Below are 20264 nucleotides of genomic sequence, written 5' to 3'. Positions count from 1 at the left end.
CACACAAACCTCAGGGGCCACAGAGGAAGACCTCGACCCCCTCCTCCAGAGCAGTAGGGGGTTTTGCTGAGCCCCTGCCACATGAGGATGAGGAAGGTGGGGAAGCCGGCGGACTCGAGTTCCGGGTTGTCCTTTTGTCCTTACTCTTGCAAGAGAAAGGATCCAAGAGTTATTTACTGCAGAGATTTCATGGAGATGTTCCCCTCCCTTACTGTACATCCTTTAAAGGTGAAATAAAAATATCTAAAGGGGAAAAAAAGCTTTTTATTCGATATCATAAAAGCCATTGGCAGACGTTCCCCTGGAAGGGGAAAAACCAGCATAAAATCCCGCAGTGATATTGTTCTAGAAGAACCCTCATAGTCAGCCAGAGTCTGGAGGGTATAACCAGGAGAGGGGCTGCTAACAGGGGTCCCACATAGGGCTCTGGGCTCCACCAGATAGGGCCACTGCTGCACCCCCAGAGCCTGCAAAGAGCTTAGCGTGGAAGCTTAATAAATGCCTGTTACATTCAAGAGTGGATAAGCAAGCGATCACAGGAGTGAGTGACTCCCCAGATCTTGCCCAACTGTCCCCAGCAGGAGGGCAGACAGTGGACTGGAGTGTCATGGCGCCAGCACTGGCCCCCTTGAGACAGACTTCCCAGCATGTCACCAGCACCCTCTCCCACATCTGCGCCTTTACACATCCGTTCTTCTGCCAGAAGGGGTTTTAACTCAGGCCTCCTACCTCCATTTACCTACCCAATATCAGTTCCTTACACTCTCACTTCCAGCCTTGACCTCTGTGAGCCTCCTTCTCCTCCCCATGGGGTCCATGCTCCTCCGTGTGCTCCTCCAGCCTCTCTGCACAGGCTACTGTAGGTGCCTGTGTCTTTTTACCCCCAAGAAAAAGTGCATATCTTTAGACAGGAGTCCTATTAGGAAATGTTCGGTAAGTGTATCTCAGATGAATGAATGAATGAATAATGAATGACATTTGCATAATAAAATACACTTTTACAAAGCACTTTTCCATACCTCCTCACATGAAAGACATCGTAAATCTCATTTTTACAGATAATACTCAGAGAAAACCTAAGATAAAAGAAATATGGGTGTCCTTGAATATAGGTCCGTATCTTTTGCTTTTCTGCTGTACCAAGTTGAAATTTACAAACTATCATTATTGCCCAACACATACACACACACACACAAATGCACACATAAACACATAAATGTAAGTCCACACAGACACAGACAGATAGGCATATGTACACCCAGGTACATGAGTATATGTATGTTCACATGTGTGGATGCATGCGTACATATATGCACTCGCACACATACACTAGCACACTAACAAAGCAGACAGGAACGGCCTAAAAGGAATAACAGACTTAAGAAGAGGAGGAAGTCCCAAAGCCTCCCTCAATGCCTTCCATCACCATCAGGCTTCGCCTTTGATTTTCAACTTTTAATTTTCACAACATCAGTTACTACATCAAAGCAATTTTACTGCAGGTGCCCTGGACCCAGGCTGTTTCTAGCAGCCCTGATTCCAAATTCCCCTTCCCACTGAGCCTGGGTTGCCGATGGCATTTCACTTCTCATTAAATTCCACATGGGGAGCATGGGCAAACAGGGCAAATGGTAGTGAAACCCCCTCTCACCTCTGTTTCCAAGTCTTGCTCACTTCTGTTTAAATGCTGCTTAAGGAGTTATGTTTGGATTTCTGGTTAGACACAAGTGAGAAAATCTCCTTTCCTGCCTAGTCCACTGGGTTTTGGGGAAGCTAAAATGAGAGGCTGAATGTGGACAGGCTGTGCAAACTCGAAAGTGCTGGGCACACATGACAAGTCATTCTTTATCTTGCTTCCCCCCAGCACTGCATTAAAATGACTCAGGGATTTTGTTAAAACATAAACAAGACAAAGAGAAATGGAGAGGAGGCAACAGCATCAAAATTTTCATTGCTGAGTAGCAGATGGGTGAATAATAACTGACTCAGGAGGCGAGAAAAGGCTGAAACCTAAGCGGCCGTGGGGAAGCCCGGGACCTGGCTGGTTCCCAGTACAGATTCCAGAAAGTCTCAAGGACTGCAAATACCAGCTGCTTCTGAAAGCAGGGCTTCAAGTCAGGCTAAAAATAGAAGTATTGACTGAAAGTCTGCATATGAAGCAGGCGGACCCTCCAGATACCACCCCCATTTCCCAGCATGGGAAAGCAGGGGAATGGATCTGAACGGCTCTAAATTCCAGAACACAAAGCTACACGGAGTGCCAGGTGCTGAATTGAGGCAGTAAGTAAAAGTCTCCAGGCGCCCTGCTCCCACTCGTCTTCCTGCACCTAGGCAGCCTGGCTTCCACCAGCCAGGCTGGAGCTCAGAGAGCTCCTCACTGATGAAACAGTACAGCCCAAAACCAGATCAAGAGCTAGTGTCCCTAAATGTCCTTCATCCTGACCACCCTTCACTCACTGGCCATACACCAGGCCCGAGCACATGCTGCTTCCAGACAGTCAGGTCATCCAATATGAAAAATAGAGTACCCAAGACACAAAAAAAAAAAACGGGAGGGAGCTCAGATCAGAGAGAAGCAACTCAGGAAGAACAGAATATCTCAAAACCCTACAATTATCCTGGAGAAATAAGAAAAGACATTGCAGCTGCTAAAAAATAACGTTGAAGTGTTTTTTGTTTTTTTTTTTTTTTAAAAAAAGAGCATCCAGAAAATAAATTTTAAATCCTTGAAATTAAAAAGAGGGAGAGAAAATTCCACTGGAGGGTTGGTAGGTAAACTTGAAGAACTCTCCTGGAAAGTAGGACAAAAAGGATAAAAATGAAAAATAGGAGAAAAACAATTTAAAGATTCAAAAATCAGTCCAGGAGATCCAACATCTAACAGGTGATCCAGAACGAGAGTGAGATATTGGAGGGAAGACAATTATCACACAAGGAACTAAAGCAAATGTCTCAGCATTAAAGGGTATGAGTTCCCAGATTAATGGGCCCCCTGATACCAAAGCCCTTCAGCAGGAAATTTCAGAACACTGAGGATGAAGGCATTAAAGCCACCAGGGAGGAAAGGAAAAAATCTGGTCACAAGCAAAATCCGGAAGCTACATGGCATCAAGCTTCTCATAAGCAATCTCAGACATGTTAGGTCCCATGCCCCACCAAGACAAAGGCATGAACCAGGAAACAATAGAGGGATAGGATGCAGAGATGATCTGTAGACAGGAGAGGAGCAGAGGGGTCTTCCAAGTGGTGGGATTTCAGCCACACCTGTGCAGGAGAGGGCGGGAGAGGGCTCCCCAGGGGGATCTCCAGGCAAAACAAAGCAAATAGCCTATCAATCCCTCAGACACAAGCCCACGTCTGCTTTCAGTGTTGGGGACTCCAGGCTCAGCAGAAGGACACTTCTGGAGTGCTTTCTTTTTAGACCCCAAGATGCCAAATTTCCTCACCTACCACCCCATTAAAGGAAAGCAGTGTGTAGCTCATCCTAAATCACAGCTGGTTGTCATGGAAATGATTATATGTCTAAGCAAAACAAATACCTTGGGTACCCATTTCTCTCTAAAAGTGGGCAAGGAAGCTATTAAGGTATTGCTTGCTTGGATAAGATGTGGGAGACATTATACCAGGGTTCAGAGAAGATGTTTACTCATTTATTCAGAATTACCAACATCAGAGTGAGGTTGCCTGGTGGAGATGGACAAAAGCCTGCAGGAGAAGCTTAGGTGCAAACTTCACTGCCAGCAAAAAGGGAGACCTGGGATAGATGTTATGGTGTTGATGCCTTTTATCTGTTTGTTTGTTTTCTTCTTTGCTTTTTGAAAAGAGAAAGAATTTTAATCCTGAAAATTCAAAAAGTCCTAGACTTCAAAATGAGGTAGAAAATGAGAGATTATGGAGAACAAGCCTCTTTTACTCTACAGAGTAATGCCACAGCAGGTGAGCACAAGCGCCAGAACCAGAACCCAGGTCTCTCAACATTCCTCTCCACATGCTTCCAGAACCTTCTCAGGGTCACCTATCTTTCACTCATGCATTCTACAAAAATAGAATCAAAGTATTTGTGCCAGATGCTGAGGGGACTGAGATTAAGACACAATCTAGTGACAAAAAAAAACTTGTAAACAGTAAACAGGCACGTATAAAATAATGAGATGAGAGGTGTGATACAGATTCCTAACCGGCGAGTGGAAAAGGAGAGCAAGACAGCCTTTGGGGTCAGGGAAGACACCCCTCACAGGGCCTTAAAAGGTAAGTTTTCCAGGGGCCTCCCAGGTGGCGCAAGGGGTTAAGCACAACACTGTGAAGCTATCCACAGCCTCTGCAGCACGAGTTCAATCCCTGATCAGCCAGGGAGCTACCCACTTGGCACAGCAGACCTCTTCTGTCTTGCTGACTGTTCCTCTCAGCAGTGTATTTCAGTGAGTCTGCCTGTTCTGTTCCCCACTCTGTCTCTGGTGAATCCTCTCAGCCCCCGCACCTCTGGCCTGTACCCCAGCTCTTGTATGCATAAATAAATAAATCTTTAAAAAAAGGTGGGTTTTCCAAAAGGATGATGGTGTTTGAAAGGGTCTCCAAACGGAAGACACGGCTTGCAAAATTAGGCTGGTCATTCCGTTCGGCTGGAATATGTCAGAGTTGTGAGTAGAAGATGGAAACGCAAGCCCAGCCAGACCTTGGGCTTGCCCTCTCTCACAGAGTCCCTGCTGGGGAAGCTGCACTAACAGCAGTGGAAGGCAGTGTATCTGCAAGGCAGCTCGCAGAATAGGTGGGCCGTGAACACGGAACCAAATGGGGAAGATAGGGAGGGAGGGGAAGGAAGTTGGTGTGCAAAAATGAAAAATGATGTAAAAAATACATAAAATTAAAAAAATAATAATTAAGAAAAATTTAAAAGAAGAAGAAGGGACAGGAGAAGCACTCTGCTCACCCTTTCCCCTACCTTCAGGTCTTGGCTCCTAAACCATCTATTCCCCCATCACCCCACCCCACCCCACCCCCAACCATGGGTCCCAGCCTGCAAGGTAATTATAAAGAAGTTAAACTGAATTACACACGCAGGGTTTATTTTGTGTTTTTCTGCTTCTGCCACTGCCAATTATGGTGCAATTAGACTGCCTTCATTAGCAAATGAGATTAGAATTAACATTGTTAATTACTCGTTCTGTTAAATGGGAAGCAAACGGGTGGGGGGGGAGGGCATGGGGGGGAGGTGGGGTGTTCGAGGGAGAAAATGCACAGCAGGGGGAGGTTTGCAGCTCCCCAGGGCTCCAGGGCCCATGGGAACTAGGAGAGGAAATCTTGTGAAGACACAGGTGGGGTGGGACTGGATGGAATAAGCTGGGTCAGAAAACTAGCACTTTACTCCTTACTCACACTTGCTAACATTCATTTTGTAGAGCACTTAACACACATTATTGACTTAGTCCTTGCAACCTTGTGTGAGGTAGTTCTTGGCACTTTGAGAAAAGTGAGGCTCAGAGAAGTTAGGTGACTTTCCCAAAGCCAAACAGCAATAGCAGGTGGTGGAGTCAGGTACTTCTCTATTCCTGATGGCTAGTACCTTTGGTTCTCATGAGAAGCAGGAGCCCACGTGCACATAATAATATATGTAGGAATAGTTTTAAGTCAGCTCATTTGATACTCAAATTGCCCCATGAAGGAAATAGAAAACCAGTAGTTTCATTTTTCTGATGAAGACATTGAGACTCTGAGAGCTTAGATTCAGTCAGGGATTGATTTACCATGGCCCGCAGACCAAACCTGTTTTGGTAAATAAGATTTTATTGTAACACAGTTGTGCCCATTTATTTGCATGTTATCTATGATTTGCTTTCAAACTAAAATTAGAGTTGAACAGTAATTCCTTGATTGAAACAACGCAAAATCACGTGGTACATACACGAAGGAATTGAACCCAGTTCTTCTGATCCCAAGCCAACCAGACTCTTCAGCAAAATTTGTCTAGAAGGAAAGGGGCAATCACAGTTAAGGGAGGCTTCCAATGAGCTCAGAGACCCCATTAATTGCCCCAGAGAAGAAAATCATAGCAATGGACATGATTTCATTCTGACTTCAGAAAATTGATCAGATTGGCTACTCACAGAGACAAACAAAAGAAAATTCAGTTATGAGTGGTTTTTTAAAATAAGGAGTTTATTGTTTGTTATAACAGGAAGTCCAAAACAAGGCTAATTTTGCTCAATTCAGCTGAATCTTGGGATACCATCCAGGACCAGGTTCTTTCTATCTTTCTATTTTCCTTTCCTCAGAATAGTCACTAGTTCCCTCTCCACCTCTAAACGACTGCCAAGGCCCTAGGCATCACGGCCTCATCCAACAATGTCCAAAGGTAGTAGGGCCAGGGTAGCTGCTGCTAGCAAGTCAGTTTTTGGGGTCTCAGAAAGGCTTTCTCAAAAGATACTCCTTCCCCACCATCCATCTTCTCACTTCAGTCACCAGAATTGCATGGCATGGCCATGCCTAAACCATCCGTAGCAAACTAAGTGGAATCGCCACACTTGGCCTAGATTAATCGGTATTCACTCCTATGTCAGGGAATGCCCCCGCCTCTCCTGAAAAGTATGGCTGCTAGTATCTGAGTCCTGATAATAAGAAAGATATGAGGGAGAGGCATAGCTATTGGGAAGGCAATAGACAGAAACTTTGGGGTTCCTGTCCCAGTTGGTCATCTGGAAAGTCCTAACCCCTGAGGTTGAGGAAGCAGACATAGTACACCCTCCTCATCTCTCTTTTTTAATTCCTTATTGTTGTCTCTTTTTGCTAAGGGGAAGGGGAAGCTAAGGGAAAGGGTTCATCTCCCCAGTGGCCTGACCTCTAATTTGCCTACAGCATAAACACACATCCCTCTGAAACCCTTTGACCTTTGGTCTTCTCTTCCCTTCACCCGCATCCCAACCCAGAAGGGCGAAGGTTTCCTGGCTGTTCTCTCACCTACATTTCAGTGACCTCACAAGTCATGAGTTATGCACTAAGAAATGGAGGCCTGAGTGGTCCCAGCCAATGGGCTAGACCAACAGGTCATCCTTCTTGAGAGGTACTCAAAACTGTGACCACCTATGCCAGCGTGACCTCCAAAATGGCAGTGCAGATGGTTGAGGTCAACCTGGGCAAGTCCTGGTGCATGAAACTCTCCCTGTCCAGACTGGCAATTCATACCCTGTGCTTCCAGATTGCCAACACACTTGCTTTCTCTCTCTCTCTCTCTCTCTCTCTCTCTCTCTCTCTCTCTCTCTCTCTCTCTCTCTCACACACACACACACACACACACACACATTCACAATTTATTTTAGACCATGGGCATCTGGATTCATGAACCTTTATTAGGACATCCTTCCTGCCATCTGGGTAGCATCCGTGAGACAGAGAGGTTACCCAGGCATTTAAAGAAGGTTCAGGGAGAAGGCTGTCAGGCAAGGTGGGTCCCATCTGGGTACCACCTGTCATGCAAAGGCTCAGGGCTAATTCCACAAGGCCACATGGTCTTTGTTAAGGAAGAAGAGTTATGGGGTGTGTGAGGGGGGTGCTGTACATGGAGTCAGCAGGAAAAACCTGAGTCTCTTCCCTCCCATCATCTATATTGATAGCACACTGGAGCTGAGTCATCAGAGATGACCGGCCTGGGTTTGCATTTCAGGCCGTGCTGCTGACAGGTTCAGTCTGGAGGAAATCTCCATTGTGCAAGAGAGGGGAGGTATGTCTCTCCACCTTCGGTCAGTTGGGCAATGTATTCTCCTGTAGCAGAATACACCGCTGGGGAGTGTATTCTGGGAGGCCCAGTGTATAGTGGGAGGCCCTCTCTTTCTCTCTCTCTCTCTCTCTCTCTCTCTCTCTCTGTCTCTCTCAGCTGTTTGTATGGAAACAACTTTTCAACCTCTAGCAATTTCTGTAGTCCCCAGGGTTTGGGCCCAAAGGATACCATTTCCCTCCCCTGTACTGTCACATCCCGATTACTGTTGGATATTCCTCAAAAAGCCTCTGGGTGGTTTCTAAAGTATTAAGCTTCTCCAGCTGCCTCTTGGAGAGTGTGGCATGTCTCTGTCCCCTCCTCCTTTCTCTGAGTTCTTAGAGCTCAAAAAACAGGCATTTGGATGATTGATGAGGCTCCCAAGATCCATGCCCTCTCCCCTTCTTGCAATCTTAGTCCTCAAGACTCACTCCTCCCAACAAAGATTTCTCCCCAGTCCCTCCTGATACATGCCATGGACTTCACCCCAAACCTGAGGTCTGGCAGCTGGTGACGCCAAAGGGAAAATCTAACTCATCCCAAGGGGTAACGACTATCCCTGTGGGTTTGCCAGACAGAACAGATCACAAAGTACAGAAAAAGAAGAGGTTTAAATGACCTCTCTCATCCTAGTCCAGATTTGTAAAGGCCAGTTCTCTAGAGAAGAGGTTTATATCCTGGAGTCTCCAGGGGCAGGTGTGGACTAGGATGCAAGAACGGGTCTGTTGGAAACCTACCCGGGGCCCTGTCTTCTTTCATGGGTATCTGCACTCAGGCTCAGCTTCCTGCATAGCTGTGACTCCCCACTCTGCCTCTAGACCTGAAACTTCCCATGGGCCCCAAGTTAGTAGATTCCAGGCAGATATTTTATAACCAACTCCTCCCAAGGGCTACTACTCAGGTCCAGACCGCCTGGAGCCAAGGAGTCTACGTTTTTGCCCCTACAGACAGGCAGCCTGCAGTGGAGTGCAGATGTCTCCCTAAGGTATGCAAGCCCCTTCAGTGTCCAGCACAACGCCTGGGTCCAGATGCCTAGGGTGATGGGAGGAGGGAGGATCAAGGCCTTTTCCTTCTGTTGTTCATCCAGATTTGTACATGTCCCCTTCCCAAACAGAGCCTCTTCCAAATGCCATGGAGCATTTGTCCAGCTGGTGCTGGACAGGTCGCTGAAGATGTCCAATCTGACCCAGTAGAAAGGTGAGGGAAAGGGAGAAAAGTGGGAGATAGGAATTGCTTGAGCACCTAAAACATGCCAGGCACTTTACATAAGAGAATCTGAGTGATCATTGGTCTGACAGCCTGAGGATCGTTTCCTTATCTGTACAATGGAAAGAAGAATACAAGTGTGGGAAGGCTTCGATGACAAGGTTTGGGAATTACAGCTAAAGTCAAGGGGACCTGGGGTCTCCCAGTTTGGGAAGAGGCTAGCCCTGCAAGTATTTGGAACAGAATGGGGGGCCCAGAAAGGTGAATAGGGCCAAATACCAGAAGGCTCTGAATGTCAAGACAGGAAAATTTTTCAAACATCCAAAGAAATTAAAACCAGCAGAAAATAGAATTTGCTGTCTTCTTGGTTAAGAAAATATTCCAGTCCCAGGAAAATTAATCTAAATGACTAAAGACATTCCAAGGCATGAGCAGGAATTGGGGAGCTGGGACCAGATGGTGTGTTACCTCTGAACCACTAACAAATCCGTTTCCTATAGGTGGCCTGAATAAAATGTCAGCTCCAGGCCAGATCCCATCCACCTGACATTCCTGTTAATAACAAAGCCTAATTAGCATGGCTTTTAAGCATCCATTACATTAATTTAACACGAAAATCTAATGGAGCTTTATTAGAATTTTTTTTTCAGCAGAATTAACCCTGCGGGTTTCTTACACATGTTTTCATTAGGGGCTGTGAGCAGTGGAGGTAGTTAGAGAATTAGAATTAGCCCTTGCAGTTTTCTCTCTAATCTTCTTTCTCTTCCCCTGAATATGTAGGTCTTTGTTTACCACACAAGCCTTCTGCCACCATACCAGTTGTTCCCATGAAGGACCAGAATGATGGCGGGAGATTCAAACTCCAAGACTTGAACAGGTGCCTCTTTGATTCAAATACATCCCATCCTATTTTAAAGAATGCTATGGTAGAGCCTTTGGGATGGGATGCAATTCAAGACCCTGAAGAACTTCAGAATACCAGGACAGGATCCCTAGATAGAGAAGCATTCACTTTTGGGTGGTTTCACCCAAGTCCTATTCACCACTCTCCAGGTAAGGGGGTGGCAATGCAGCCCAGTTCTCACCTAAAACAAACAGGCAAAAGCCTCTGGGGTGGAAACTCTTCAAGAATAAAAAGACAAACCTAATTTTAAGCATGCCTTTTGCTCATTCAGCCTTGCCTGCTGGGCCTATTGCCCCACCCCATGTGAGAAATGCCACCGGGAAACCTCTGGGAACCCCAGTGTACCAGAATGCACAGTTGTCAAAACCACCACCATAAAGACATCCAATATCATTTGGTTCTGCTACCTGAAAGCAAGAGAGGCCTGGAAACTAGAAGCCGATGTGGTAGGTGGAGAGCTAAAGCAGGGCTTCTCTGTCTTCACCGTGCGCACAGGTCTCCTGGGGATCCTGACAAAATGCAGATCCTGACTCACTGGGTCTGGGGTGAGGCCTGATTTCGAATAAACTCCTGGTGATGCCCACGACCCTAGTCCATGGACCACACTTTGAGCAGCAGTTGTAATGCCATTGTTATCATCCTCGTCATTTCCAGTCAGTTGTTGCTCTTGCCCTGTAGCAAATCCCCAGACAGCAAATAGCCCGGGGCAGTGAGGGGTGAGAGGTCAGAGCCAGATGGGCTAGGGTTTGAATGCTGACTCTGCCACTTCACTACAGAATTTTGGATAACTTGCTCAGCCTCTCTGATTAAATATGAGGGTCATTCTGCAGTTTCAGATAGTCTGTGGACGCTACCAGGCTGACTCACAATGTAAAGGCAGGCAGGAGCCACAGCGGAGGCTCAGCACAGCTCTCCAGGCCAACTCAGACTCCTTTCAGATCAAGACAACCCAGCAAGACAGTGCCAGGGCTGGTATGGGGTGGGCCGTGGGGAGAAGGGGAGGGGCATAGAAAGCAGGTGGTGAGGAAGTGGAAGAGGGAGGAATTGGTTGGGTCAGACAGAGAATATTGAAATCAAAAGAAAGTGCAAATTATATGCAAATGACATATCTCTTTCTAACAATAATGTGATTAGATAAAGATACCTTTCCGTAGGGACAAAATCCAGCTCTGCAGGCTACCTTCAAAGGGGTCCTGACCTTAGCATCCATCCCACTGCTCCCCAAGCTCCAGTCATCAAAATGGGAAGGAAATCATCACAGGAACTTAGCAACCATGTGATCCAACCTCTACCCCCATTGAACAGGTAGAGAAATTGAAACCCTGAGAGATTAAGCAACTTGCCAAGATCACACAGCTGGTAGTTGGCTGGGCAGTGCCCTAGTCTGGGGGGCTTGTTTGTGACTGTTACTGTATCCAATGGTGACAGGGGGTGGGGGAAGCACTAACACCCTTTAGAAGGCACCAGGTTGAAGGAGGCAGGAAGAGCATGACAAGACGCTGTCACAGGGCCAACTAAGACAAAGCCCTTTTCTTGGGCCAAGCAGCCGAGACAGGGCCAAGCAGTCCTGACAGATGTCAGGACTCTTGCTCCCCAATTAGTGTCAGCATTTTTCTTTAACCCAGCCCCCGACAGGTGGCAAATCTGGCAGCTGTAGGGAATGCTGCTCTTCACCAGCTCCTTGAGGATTTTGGCAAGACCAACAACTGCAGATGTTGGGGGTAGGGGTAGGAAAAGCATATAGACTGGCATAACCCAACCCCATCTCTGCCTCACCCTGGCTGTGTGACCTTAGGCACATGTCTCCCCCTCTCTGGTCTTCAAGCTGCTTGACTATAAAATGGAGACAGAACCTCTACCACATCGGAAACCTGTGCAGCTTTTGCAAACATAAAAGTTGGAGGTGCCTGGCACAAACAGGCCCTCAATACATGTGACTCCCTGTCCCCTTCCCTGTCACCTGGTGACAGATATAGACCAGCCCGAGGGGATTTTCTTTTCTGTACAGAGAGAAATTTAGTCCTTGAATAATTCACAAGTCATTTTACTCTTAGGCATCTAGAATCACGTTTTCCTAGATATTTTTTTTAATGAGGATTAAAGTTTACTCAAACCAAGATCAAAATGACTTTGTTTTTCTGAGCTTACAATAACAGATAATTTTTGGGACTGGAATGTAAAAAAAAATGAAGACTTAGAAATTACTAAATCAACTGGTCAGTAATGGACTTGCACCATTTACTCGTTGGGTGGTGTAGGGAGTAAAAGGGACAAGAAATCTCAGTGAGGCCACCTGCAGGACCTCAGACACTGAAGAGGAAACATTGGCCAGAGGCCACATGGCTGATTGGTGGCCCAGGGCAGTGAGAACCAGCGCCCTCCCACTGTGCTGTCTGTGGCAGATGGGAGGAGCTGTGGGGGCCCAGTGGTCACTCCGTGCCTCCCAGCTTCTCCCTGGCTTGGCCCCTTCTACACCGTGCAGGCTAGGAGCTCACCCCTCCCCTTCACAGGTCCCCTCATATGCTCTGTTGGTCCTCTATGAGCACAAGTCTTCAAAGGTTTGGTGCATTTCTTATTTATCTCTTGTATATACCTCAGTGCACAGTGCCCTTTAAAGACAGCCATCTCCCCCCATGCCAGTCTGGCACATGCCCTGTGTCTCTTAGAGAGATGGGGTGCCACAGTCACACTGGCCCAGGGTCCATCTGGAGTAAACACAGACAGAGTATCTCCTAGACATAGCCAGGAAGCCCTGCCTGTGGGGGTCAAAAGAGATTTCTCTGGGTCTGGTGTTATTGCTTACTTGCTATGTACACTGAATTCTCACTGGCCTCTGCATCTTAGCTACAAAATGCAGGAGTTGCAAGAGATGACCCCAAGTCCCTTCTGGATCTGACATCCCAAGCCTTTCACCACAAAGGGAAGCAGAGAAGGAGAGGAGCCGAGCGCTGCAGGTCCTGAACCCTGGACAATGGTCACACAGTGCTCGGGTGAGGGAAGTGAGTAGAGCTGACAGACCTGCTTATGTTCCAAGTCATTCAGGGAGTAATGTGGGGGTGGGGGGGGGAGGAGGGAGGAAAGGGAAGTGCCACACTGGTTTAATTGCACAGAAGCCAGTTGGAGATTTAGAGCCAAGAGTTAGCTTAATGGAAGGAATGGTGCTTATTTGGGTGGTTATGCAAATTGATTGCTGCAAAGACTTCTGGGAAAAGTGATTATCTGGCTGTGTGGAGAAACGGGATTAAGAATAAGAAGAGAGAAGATTCCAAGTCTGCAATTCTCATCCATCCCCTAGAAACTGCTTTCCCCAGCCGTGCAAAGCAGAACAAGCTCTTCCCACATCACAGAGATGTACACAGAGTTCTGGAGGGCTTAGGAAAATGCTCAGGTTCACACAGCAAGTCAGAGGTAAAAAGCCCACTGAGATCTGCTCTGTCCTGATGACATTAGAAGAACCTGCCTCATTCTCCAGGGAAGGAGACCACCTTATCCCACAGACCTAGTTACAGGAGCTGCTATTTGCTCATCCCTGGAGGAGGGGGGGAATAGCCTTCAGGATGGCCCCTGGGATCCTTACCTCCTAGATCATCCCCTTATATGGTCCCCTCCCACACTAACCAACAGATATAACAAAAAGACAATGCGTGACTTTGAGACTGGGACATTGAAGACATTGCCACGTCCATCTTGTTCCACATTGTTCTCACTCTGGAGAAATCAGCCATCACCTGAGGACACTCAAGTAGCCTATGAGGAGGTCTGTGTGGTGAGGAACTGAGGGCTCCCATCCACCCCAGCACAAACTTGCCAGGCATGTGAGTAAGCTGAATGGGGCGTCTGGGTCTGGGGGCGCAGATCCTCCAGCCCCAGTCCCAATGACTACAGCCCTGGGCCAGCGTCTTGACTATAACTTCATGAGAAATCTGGAGCCAGTTTTCTCTTAGAAAATAAAAATTATTATTTTTATTAATAACATAATTATTATATATAATAATGTAACAAGTGTTTGGTGTTTTGTCAAGCCACTGAGTTTTGCGGTAATTTGTTATGCATCAATAGATAACTGATACAAGAAGGAAGACACCAAAGCAGCAGAGACCCGTGCCCCCACCCCAAGGTGAGGCTCATGAATCCCCCATGACCTGAAGGAGCTCCAGGGCCTGGGCTGGGAGTCTGGATTTCTAGACTCAGCTTCCAGCGAAGAGAGAGTGGTAGCTGCAGCCACAGAACAATCTATACTCCATCAGCACGAAATTAGTCCTTCTCTAGGGTACCCAGGCCCCCCAGAGCCTGTCCAGAGCCTGCCTCCTCAGTCTCAAGCCGCTCCCACCAAACCCTCCAGTCACAACTCCCACCCCTACCCCCACATCACCCCACCATTCCTACTGTCCTCTCACATTGGACCTCTCACCATTTCCTGAAGAGAAAAAAAAAACATTTCAGAACTCCACACCTTTGCATATGCTGTTCCCTCAGTCTGGAATATGCTCTTCCCTTTAGTCACCTGACAAACTCCTGCTTGAAAACTTAGTGTAAAGTCTGCCCCTCTGGGACGAACCCAACTGTCTCTGACAACAAGCTGAGTCCCTCTGGCCCTGGCACATGCGATATGTAGTCTTTCCCGCCAGTCTTCATTCTCTGAGAGCACAGCCACGTCCTCTTTATCCCTAGACCTTTATTTTTGGGGACAGTGGGCCTGCTCTAAAGTTGTTCTCAAATCAGCTGTTTTGTTGAATTAATGAATGAGTAAGTGTAAAAGTGTAACCTTAAGCAATCCATTCGTGCTCTCTGGGACAGGAATCAGCGCTATCGCCCCTTCCTAATCACCTCACAGCCCGTCATGACAATCCAGTGGGACAAAGGACACAAACTATGAAGTGGGGAGGGCCTTCCTTAATTCTGCCAGTCTGCCATCACCACCACTGTCCTCGGCTACCCTCCTGCTAACCTGGATTTGAGGGAAATTCACAGCACCTCCTGAGAAAAGACAAAAAATCAGCCCCTCCTGTTTGTTTCTCACTCTGCTTGGAGCAATTATGCTCCATGCACCACCATAACTCCACAGCTCGTAGAAGCCTTCCTTCCACAGTCTTCTCTCCCTCCTTTCTTTATCCCCTCTCTCTTTTCAACAAGTAAACTTGAGAAATGGTAAACGTTTTTCCCATTATTCAAATGGCATGGAAATTACCTACTTGGCATTCCTCTTTGACATGGAGCCTTTAATTAGCCACTGGCTCCCTAGTCCCCGGGTATTTCTCCAGCTCTGCAGTTCCCTCACTTCCTCACCCCCTCCCTCCATTAGCATCCTAATCAGGGATGCCCAGATTTCCAGGGAAGAGAGAAAGAAAAAGGGCTGTGGAGGGCAGGAGCTTGGTGGTTCCACCACCCTCCATCCCCATCTTACAAGTGAGTAAACTGAGGTCTGGAAAGTTAAATGACTTGCCCATGGTCACAATCACAATGACACACCCAAAAATCTAGGTCTCTGGCCCTCAAACCAATGATAAAAGAGTAGTTACTGCTCAAGGAGCAGCTCCTCAGACAGGTCCTTTACACGTATTCTCTGATCCTCATACAATCTATGAAGTGCCATGTCCCTGTTTAACAGAGAACACCGTGGTGCAGACTTGCACTGAGGTCACTTGACTTGCAAGTAGCAAAGCCAGAAGGCCACAGATCTCCCACATTCTGTTTCCATGGAGATTGCCCCCCATTGCCCACCCATCCCTGACCCCCTGTATGGGAGGTCACGCACATGTGCAGCTATCACTAACAACAGCCAGCGGAGGTCCAGACAGCCTGAGCCACTGCCCCAGACTCTTACAGCTGCATCTCTGTGAATGGGAGAGGCGCATGCAGGCATCTTATACTATAATTCCCAGCATGCCATGCTGAAGGAGGCCAGCTAGGAAGGAGTGAGGTGTATCTATACATTGAGGTGGAACAAAGGAGAGGGGGAGAGACACATGGAGGAGATTCTTGGAGAAGAGACAAGTGGGTGAGACACACACAGAGCAGCCCCTCCTGGGACTTAAGAGTTTGGGCAGAGACAATGGTAATAGTTATCTTGACCTCATAGTAGATTATATGGTACATTTTGAATTTGGGTGTTTCCTTCTGTCCCAGCAATCTGGGACCTGCCTAATGCCTTTCTTGTGGCTCCCAATCAGTGGGAAACTTTGACCTTCATCTACCCCCCTTTGCGATAAGCCTGTTTGGGCATTTGCCGGTGAGGGAATGGGTGATTTTGGGACATTGATCATGAGTCAATTATTTGGAATCCTTTCTTTTCTCTCTCTCTCTCTCTCTCTCTCCCTGATACAGGATTTGCATCATTCTAGGCAGGAAGGCAGGCAGGGATGTCATGGTGCTTTAGTGTCAGGGACTCAAGCTCCATCTCCCTCCTGGGTCCATGGTCACTCTCTTAAATCCACCTCACTGCCCAACACTCTGTGCTGGTTGCTCCAGCACTCTGTCCCAGTTTCTCTTCTCAGAAACCCAGCAGCCCAAGCACTAGCCTGTGATTACACTGCCAGGGGGATGGAGACAAGGACTGAGGGCGTGGTACAGACCGGAGATAAGAAATGATGGGTCCCCAGCTGACTCCTTCCTCTCTAGAAGTCTTGACTGATATTTCTGGCTGTAAGAACTCAGTCCCAAGCAGGGTGCCTAATCAGGCAAAACTAATTAATCTCCAAGGAGGATTGCCTGGCTTCCGCCTGCAGGGTTGGGCACCGTGTTCTGGGAATGTGTCTGTTCCTCCAGCAAGGGCAGAGAGCAGGACTGGGTGCATTCCTCTCTCATGGACCACTCCCACTCCAATCTTCTTCAGAGAGGGGATGAAATGGAATCTCAGATTCCCTCTCCTAAATTTCCCTGGACCCACAAAGTGATGGGTAATTTTGTGGGTCAACTTGACTGGATTCCCAGATATTTAGTTCAATATTATTCTGGGTGTGTCTGCAACAGTGTTTCTGGTTGAAGGAGACATCCCGCAGGGGAGGAGGAGGGAGAGGGCTCAGAGGGAGTGAGGGAGGAGCACAGTGGACTGAGGTGATGGTGCACAGGTGCATTGGTGAAGGAAAGTCTATGGGGACTACACCTGAGGGGATGGGGGTGGGGGGAGAGCAAACATTGTATAAAAATGAACAATGATGTAAAAAGAAAATTTTAAAATAAATTAATTAAAAATGAAGTTAACAATTTTTTAATATTGTTTTAACTTTTTTTTACATCATTGTTCATTTTTAAACAATATTTGCTTCCCCTCAACCCCTCAGGTGGAGTCCCCATAGAGTTTCCTTCCCCAATGCACCCAAACACAATCATCACAGCCCCCTGCGCCCCTCCCTCCCTCTGATCCCTCTCCTTCCTCCTCTTCTGCAGTATGTCTCTGATTTATAATTGTCTGTTTTTACTTTGTTGTGTTTTGTACTGTTATTATTTTTTTACACTGATGTCTTTTTTGGTTCCCCTGCATTCCTGCTATAAGCGAAACCATCTGATATTTTTCTTTTTCCTTCTGTCTTATTTCACTAAGCATAATTCCTTCTAGTTCCATCCACGTTGCTGCAAATGGCGTGAGTCTATCTTTTTTGATTGCTGAATAATATTCCATTGTGTATATACGCCACATCTTCTTGATCCAGGCGTCTATTTTTGGGCATTTGGGTTGTTTCCAGGTTTTATCTATTGTAAATAGTGCTGCGATAAACATAGGGGTACAGGAGCTCTTTTGAATCAATGTTTTTGTGTCCTTTGGGTAGATCCGTAGGAGTAGAATTGCCGGGTCGTATGGTAGCTCCATTTTTAGTAGACTGAGGAACCTCCACGCAGCTTTCCATAGTGGTTGGACCAGTTCACACTCCCACCAGCAATGCAGGAGAGTTCCTTTTTCACCACATCCTCGCCAACATTTATTGTTGCTGGTTTTTTTGATGTGTGCCTTTCTTACTGGTGTAAGGTGGTATCTCAATGTGGTTTTAATTTGTATTTCCCTGATGATAGGGATATTGAACATTTTTTCATATGCCTGTTGGCCATTTGCATTTCCCCTTTGGCAAAATGTGTTTTAAGTTCTAAATATGAAGTTAATATTTGAAAGTTAATATTGCCCACCTGATATGGTGGGCAATCATCCAATCAGTTGAAGGCCTGACTTAAACAAGAAGGCTGGGTTAGAGAAATACCTCCAGCCTGACTTCTTGAGATGAAACATTGGACTTTATGATCTGCAGGCTCAAAACATTGGCTTTTCTTGGATTTTTTTAAAGATTTATTCATTTATTTATACAAGAACTGGGGTACAGGCCAGATGCATGGGAGGGTGAGAGGATTCACCAGAGACAGAGCGGGGAACAGAACAGGCAGAATGACGAAATACACTGCTGAGGAGAGCAGCGGGTGCAACAGGAGAGGTCTGCTGTGCCATGTGGGACCCTCGCCAGCCAGCTGGGATCAAACCAGCACTGCAGAGGCTGCGGACAGCTTTACAGCATTGCGCTCAACCAACTGCGCCACAAGAGGAGGCCCTTTTCTTGGATCTTAAGCCTGTTTATTTTCAGACTGGAACTTATCATCAGCTCTCCTGGATTTTAGGCCTTTTGATTCTAACTGGAAATATAACATTGGCTCCTGGTTCTCCAGCTTGCTGATTGCAAATCTTGGGACTTCTCAGCCTCCATAATCACAAGAGCCAATTCCTTCCAATAAATAAATACAATTACATTTTCGATATAATTATTAATTATATTGCTGTATTAAACATATGTGAATGTATAATTTCCTCAGAACATTGACTAATCCACACACCCATTTGAGGTTAGAGCAAATTGGAGCTACCATGCCTGTCCTGTTTTCTATACTTTCTCAGCTGGGGGGCTGCCCTTGTCACTTCATCTGCTAAGTCTAGTTTCCTCACCTGCAAAATAGATGGGACAGGTAGAAATATTGAATTCAATGAGACTATCTAAATAAAGATTTGGCTCATAGTAGGCACTCAATTAATCTTGGTTTCCCTTCACCTATCTCTACCCAGGATAAAGTCCAATGAATTGGTGGCAGCAAACAGTGGCCATAGCCTTCTGGCAGTAAAAGCTATCTGTGACTCATATTCACTGCAGGTAGCATACAAAGGGACATATAAATGACCCCCAATGCCTCTTCCACACCAAGCCATGGATTAATTAAATATTTTTGTGATGTCCCCCATCTTCTATGGCCTGTTGGGGTCTTCCTCCCACCTCAATTCTTACTCATCAAGGGGTAGGCTTCATAAGGAGCCGCTCTTGCTATAATCCCAGCCCCGCACACACATCTGGTATGACAGGGACATCCACCCTCCAGAGTTGATCAAGAGTCTGTCTCTATACTTCCCAAGGCTATCGCGGATCCTATATTCTCTGGGTTAAGAAAGAATCAGGGTGAATGAGAAGAAGACACCATCAATACATGTTGGAGGAAGGGCCTCTGACCCATCATGATGAACACTGATGGTGTTTAGAAGGTCCTTTAAAATGTCAACACATCCCTGCCCGCTCTCTGGGAAAGGTACTCAGGGGAGGGTTCTTTGGCCCTGTTCCTGCCACCAACTGGAAGGAGAGCCAAGGCCTGAATGCCTCCATCTGTGATAGCAATTAAATGACTTCATAGTCCCCTCTAGTCTGATGCATTTGGTAATGCAAGTGGTGGACACACTGGCACCAGCCCCCACATCTCCTTCCCCTTAACACCCAACCTCCCTCTTAGGAAATCCCCAACTGTGTGCGTTAGGGGCAAGGGTAAAATGTCACCTCTGGTTGATGTCCTGACCAGGCTGGCCTGCAGTGGACAGGTTTGTGTACTCTTCCCAGTTTCCTGCCCCATGGAAGCCTCTGTGTTCCCACAGTCCCCAAGACTGGCTTCCCTACCTCATTTGGATTGAGGGAGGCCCCTTGAATGTAAATAGGATCCCCTTTTTGTTAAGTTACCCAGAATTGTCTTCCATTGCTGCAAACAGCGATGTACTCTGACTGATACATAAGCCATGCGCATGCCCTGAACACCTATGCTTTTTCCTTAAGATGCCACACTGCCCTCACCCTGGGGCTTTTACTGTCCTGTCTTTTAACATCATCAGTTACCTGTCTCTTCCTTGTCTTTCCCTTCTCAAGGAAGGAAAAGAAGGAGGTGACAAATGCACAGTGAACAAAACTATTGAGAAATATAACCTTGAAAATAGTCCCCTCCAAAAGGAAATCATAACTAACCAAACTATACTGCTTTGCATTAGACTGCATTCATTTAACAGTCCTGTGCTAGTGCATGATGGGTGCCAGGCACTGTGCTAGGCACAGGGGGCACAGATAATTAAAGACAAGTCTTCCCTGGAACAGCCCACAGCCTCTCTCTACCATTAAAATCAAAGTATCT

The sequence above is a fragment of the Talpa europaea genome, assembly GCF_964194135.1.
Source record: "Talpa europaea genome assembly, chromosome: 7".
In the NCBI taxonomy this organism is placed as follows: domain Eukaryota; kingdom Metazoa; phylum Chordata; class Mammalia; order Eulipotyphla; family Talpidae; genus Talpa; species Talpa europaea.
Note: the sequence above shows the minus strand (reverse complement) of the source record.